Source organism: Rhea americana, unplaced genomic scaffold (genome assembly GCF_003343005.1).
Source record: "Rhea americana isolate MKP2758 unplaced genomic scaffold, rheAme1 scaffold_40, whole genome shotgun sequence".
NCBI lineage: Eukaryota > Metazoa > Chordata > Aves > Rheiformes > Rheidae > Rhea > Rhea americana.
Genome location: NW_028186535.1, coordinates 3,557,288 through 3,563,287, shown reverse-complemented (window position 1 = coordinate 3,563,287; position 6,000 = coordinate 3,557,288). Strand labels below are relative to the sequence as shown.

Below are 6,000 nucleotides of genomic sequence, written 5' to 3'. Positions count from 1 at the left end.
CCACTTCCAGAATAATAAACAAGAATGCCAAGTGCTGAGACACTGCAGCAGTAGGTTTCAGTTTTGCCCATACTATCTATTTTCCTGCAGTAAAAATAAAGCAAAAATAAAGTGTTGCAAATAACTATGCAAAATCTTCCGTGAGTCCTAAGGAAATAATACCTAAACACAAGCTAGAAGGTCATACCTACATCCAGCTTTAAGACACAACTGGAGGTGAACCAAAGTCAGTAATGCAATTGCCTTTGGAGACTATTAATAAGACAGATACTAGCAATTTGGAGAACAATAGGTGTTCTATTTAAAGAATTACAGTCAAATGTTTTTTCTAAAGCAATTTCTAACTCACCAGGGTCAAAAGAAGTCTTATAATACACTATACATTCATAAAGTRTTCTTTGCAATAAGCAGCCCTAGGCACATTTTGTTTGTTTTCTTCTCAAATAACTCCTCACAAAATAAGGAATAGTTTGGAAAGATCACTTCAGGCTTCTACAAGGGGCAACTAGAAAGAGATATTTCCTCAGTTTTAAACAGGGCAGAAAATTCTATAACTATAAGTGAAAACCTAAGCTAACATCACAGTCTATTCTTCAGAATGTTTAAAACATTAATAACTGAAAAACAGAAGAAATGAGGTGGAACAGGGGAAAACAAGACATTTAAGACCAAAATATGTATGCTCTTCCAGAAAATATGACGTTGAAAGCAATATAGGTAGAATATGGAATTAAAATATGTAAAATGACCACATAGTAATACCAATTAAAGGTCTCCAAGGTCTCACTCCCTAACTCACTGCCCCTTCTGGGCACTGTGGGGAGGGAAGAGGGAAAATTTCCAGAGTAAAATCCAGAAAACATCTAGAAAAATTTCTGGATTTTGTCCTTGAAGAATCTCAAAGAATTACACTTCACAATCAGTTTTAATCACAATCTGTTTAATAGTTTATCAGATTTTGTAATATAATTTGAGAAATTTGAAAGATACTTTTAAATTCTTTCTGCATCTTTTCTTATGAATGTGTTAATATGCACATAATATTCATGATCTTTTTGCTGGAGGTATAACATTGAAGTGTTTACTAGATATTCTTTGGATTTTTCTTCTGTATGTTTAATTTTGTAAGAAAAGAAAAAAAACTTAGTGATGTATTGAGAAAAGTTTGCACATATCAGAGAGATTAGATTTCAATCTGTCAATACTTCTGRGTACATAAAGGGGTAGAGTTACAATTAAGGACTTCATGGGAGGTAGGGATGGAGGGGTTCTTTTCCGGTCTATTCCTACAGAGAAAGTCCATGAAAGAGAACAGAAAAAAATGGCTGAGCTATTGGGGGGGGTGGGGGGAAGAGACAAAAAAAAGTATGAAAATTGAGTAGAAATTGATTTTGCTTAAAGAGAACAGTTTATTTATGATCCTAATCCCCCGAAGGATACTTCTGTCTCTCTCTCTCTCTCTCTTTCTCTCCCTCTCCCTCTCCCTCTCTCTCGCTGTTTTTGGAGTATATAGGTACTGTTATAGGAGGAAATTGAGATTTTAATAGAAGTTTACTAGTCATGTAGAGCTAAGTGGGGAAGTCTGGACTCTCTTTGAAGTTTTCATAATTTTAAACTTTTATGGCTATAACACAGAAACTCTGTTTGCTTTACTCATTAACAATAACTTGCTAAGTACCATAAATGCTTTTAGTAATTATCTCTATGATTAATTGCACTCAAAAAATGTACATCTCTACTTAGCCTGCATTCTTCTAACTTAAGGTTCTAGCCGCTAAACTTTGGTTTGCTCAATTTAAGATCCCAGAACTGTCACCCTACATAGATCACTTTAGACTGTGATTAGCTTGAATCTGCTATTTTTCCTTCTAACAAGTTTTACTTTCTCAAGCCACCAGTTTTTCCCATCTCAGATTGTTACTAGAGTGYTTCAGTCCCAGAACTTATGAGTTTTGTTTCCTGGCAGGCGAATAACCAGCACACAGAGTTTGGTTCCAGTATTGAAAAATTATACTCCTGATGAACACTGTAACATTTTCTCCCAGCCTGAGCAGAGCTAACTGGAACTGTATGTGTGTGTGCAAAGCAGTACTACATTTGTATTTCTGATATCTTCTTAGTTTTCACTGACCTTTTATATATAAACTGTCAATAGTGCAGTACATTCCTTTGCTAATTCCTCTAATGCTCTTCAAATCACATAATCCAAAATACATGRTTTGCATATGTTCATATTTTATAATAATTCCTTTTTATGCTCCTTAAGAATAGCTGATATATTTTTATGAGATCTTCCTAGCTTTCCACTTATTGATTTTGCTGAGACTTCGTTATTGTCTACTATTCTACTGATATACTTATGCAATGTAAATGAACCCCTCCCTACATTAATTCCATAACCTTTTCATGAAGCCAAAGTTACTCTTTTTTCTTTTTTTCCCTGCCCTAGATTTCTCTTTTAGAAAACTGAAATGACTTGTTGGATTTCTTTGCCACATTCTCCACTTGCATTTCAGGTGAGCCGTCTGACTTTTGCTTTCAAACTCTTTTTTTCTTTTTTTCTTTTTTTCTTTTTTTTTTTAAGTCACTTCTGTATCTATACTGGCACTGTTTATTTGCTGCTCTCTCATTTTCAAGAMTGATTGCAAATTCTTGATTCCACAAGCTTTTCTCCTCACTTGTAATATTTCCTCCATAGGAACAAAGGTTTTATTTTTCTTCAGCAGAGATCCCAAAGAGCAGTAGGGAGCATCACATGAGTATGGCATGTTCAGCTTGGTCAGACTACTAATCTCTCAAAAGATGCTTTTTGAAACAATTATCTTTTAATATTTTTGTGTTACTTTTAGTCCGTAAGCCAAAAAACAATATCTCATTTAGAAGTAGTTTCTAATATAAGAACAACAATAAATGTTATTTTGYAGTGAAGGAAGTAGTAGTGAAGCAGAAGTTTCAGTAATTCTTATCTACGATATTAGTTAAAATTGTGTGTGTGTTTACCACATTTTGTGTATACTGAAAGTCTGTTCAAGAATACAGATGTTTCCACAATATATATATTTTTTTTGTTAGAGTAACCTGTGATCTTTTCTGTCTCAGTGTAAGCAGCCTATTGATGTAAACCAGTTTTGCAATCAATCTGTATTTCACTGACACACATGCAGTATCTACCAGTATATCTTAATTTCACCTCACAGATGGAGAGGGAGGCTTGCAGACATAATACCAATTAAAAGTTTACTTTTTTTTTTACTTGAAATTTTTTTTGTCATTACACTTGCTGKTTTTAGATTTTGTTCATGGGCACCTGAACACAACGCCTGAAAAAGTTTCAAAGAAAAAATAAGTATTAATTTACCTTGCATGCTTCACCGAGGGACATATGTTTCAAGTTTACTATTAGTGACATTGGGAAATGAATAACTTCAAACAAACCAGCCTTCTCAGATCACACTGAGTTCCTTTCAGAGCTATGAGAAGAGAACTTCTCTTTCTGAAGCTCCTGAGTTGTTGAGGAACAACCACATTTCTTTGTCTAAAAAGGTTTTCCATGTGATGTGAATATTGAATGGTMTTTGTACTCCTTCAGGTCAGTAGTATCTTTTTGCTTACCCTTAGTACTGATACACTTAATGGCACTTAACGTTAGTTCCTCAACAGATATGCTGCAATAGGAGTATCCTGGGGCCACATTCTAGGATGGCTTTACATGAAGGAAGCTGTCTCTGTGTCATGTTAAAGAGATAATCCCTTGTTGTTTGAGTCTCTGATGTTTTACAGAATGAGGCAGTTTTCTTATATGTATCTGGGTCAGTAACTACACTTGTTTTCCTCAGTGAGTGTTGGTTTTCCAGTCACTTTAACTCCTAACTTGCTCTGTATTAAGATTGCTATTTTCTGTGAGCAGCACTGACTGAGCACTGGGGGCTTCTTATTGCCCGGAGAGGCAAAAAGAAGATGGAAGCAATCAGAGGCTGATCAAACTGTCATATAACAAAACTCAACAGATGCCAGTTCTATTTTTAAGGTTTAAAGTGATTATTCTATTTGTAAGGGGACAAAGATGAAAACAACAAATCCATGATGAAAAAGATGACAAGAAGGAACTTATTAATAAAATAAAATATAGCAGACACTGCAATAGGTCAAAGAATGTTGATAGGATAAAATGTTCCTTCAGACTGCAATTTCACATAGTTTGTCATCAGATGTTATTCTTTCTCCACAAGACAAGAAAACTTGAAAATAGAAAACAAAATACACAGCAAAATACTGGAGAACACACCTCTAAATACTGCCCTCGCTTTAGGCAAAAGTAGTAGGACCTTCTGTGACTGTCATATGCATTCTACACTGCTGTAGCTACCTGCACAACTTACAAAAAGTCTGTGTGTGTTGAGGGGGGTAGACTTTAATTTTACAGTCATTTATTTAATACTTTAGTAGATTCGTATGCTACATTATACATCACATGTAGGGAAGCTTAGGACTGGACAAATAAAACTGAAGACTGAGGGTAAAGAACTGTAATCCATGTGTCAGTTAGATGTAAAAGTGTGATATATCTGCTGTAAAAATAAGTACGACTCCTTCTCTCTCCTTATTCTCTTCCAAAAATGTTTAAATAGTCATGTGCTAAAATCTATAGWGTCATATGCTGTTTTTTCAGAGAAGCTGAATCCTCATAAGATCTAGATGATACTTTTAAAAAAAATACTGTTKCAATGACTGTTCCAGCTAAGAAAGTTGTAATATCCAATAGAAACAGGTATTTTCCATGGATCTTGTAGCCAATCCATGGCAAAAGTTGTCAAAGTATCTGGTACACAATTTCCAGGTCTTTTGATGTTGACRGAGTTCTTCATACTGTTATGAAAGAGTTTGGGATTGGTGTCTTGGAGTTAATCCCTTGGGAAAGGACAGAATATCTAGCTGTATTTAAGAACTGATTTTATCAATGGCTTCTAATACTCAACAGTAACTACTTTTTGCCTCAGCTGCCACAGTAGCGTGACTGGCACGAATGACGTGTGTAAAAGGTCCCAGAAACGCTGAGAAGTGAAGATGAAGAAAAGAAAAGAGAAGGCATATTTTTCCTCCCCATTTTTCCATCTATGCCTGAACTTTCCAAATCCCAGTTCAGCTGCGTAGCAGAGAAGTCCCACACTAACCTCTCCACTCCAAGCATTACTCTACTATGTCCTCCTGGGTGCTGATGTACACTATCCACACATCACAGCTACCCTCCATGACAGCCATTATTTTCTCTGTAATCTTGTTTTCTTTTGAGTGAAATTTATTATGTTAAGCCTTATTGAGGGCAAGATGTTATGCTAGCCATAAACAAATAAATACTAATGTTAATTTCTTAAAGTTTGTGTATAAAGTCCATTTTTTCCTAGCATTATTACCTGCAACCGTAGCAGCAAGCTATGATTAATAGTGTAGTATACAAGAAAAATCTCAGTCAAAAATGCTACCTTCTTCAAGAGTGGARATTTGGAGACATTAGCATCTCTAAAGCATGCTTCTGACTGTCACAGTGCAATTTCCAGAGCAACAGAATCTTTGTGGAAAAATCCCGCATGTGCACAACAATGTCCAGGAAGCTTTATACTGACCATCCTCCTCAACAGCTGGAGCCCTAAAGCAGGTCAGTCTAAGATTTAAARTCTCTTATTTCAGAAAGACTGTACCAGACATGTTTACCAATGTTTCAGTTTTTATATCACATTATTTATTTGTTACAATGGATTCCTCTGACCAGTACACTCAATCGCTAGGTCTGTGAAATTAAATGATAATCTAGTTTATCATTATTTTATAACRTTCTGTGATAATGATATAGCATGCTGCTAATCTGGATATTCATACGCATGTCATAGAGACTGTGTGTGCGTGTGTGTGTGTGAGTACATACACATRCCCATATAGAAATGGTATTACTACTTAATAATTCTTGCTCATTGATCCAAAAGCATCACACTGTGATAYTTATTT

At 35.3% G+C, this 6,000-nt stretch overlaps 1 protein-coding gene across 1 annotated transcript in view; it reads right to left on the bottom strand.

Annotated features, from left to right (window-relative positions):
* RALYL (RALY RNA binding protein like) overlaps positions 1-6,000 on the bottom strand; it is a 248,343-nt gene that overhangs the window by 93,713 nt on the left and 148,630 nt on the right. The gene's annotated exons all lie outside the window — the stretch shown is intronic.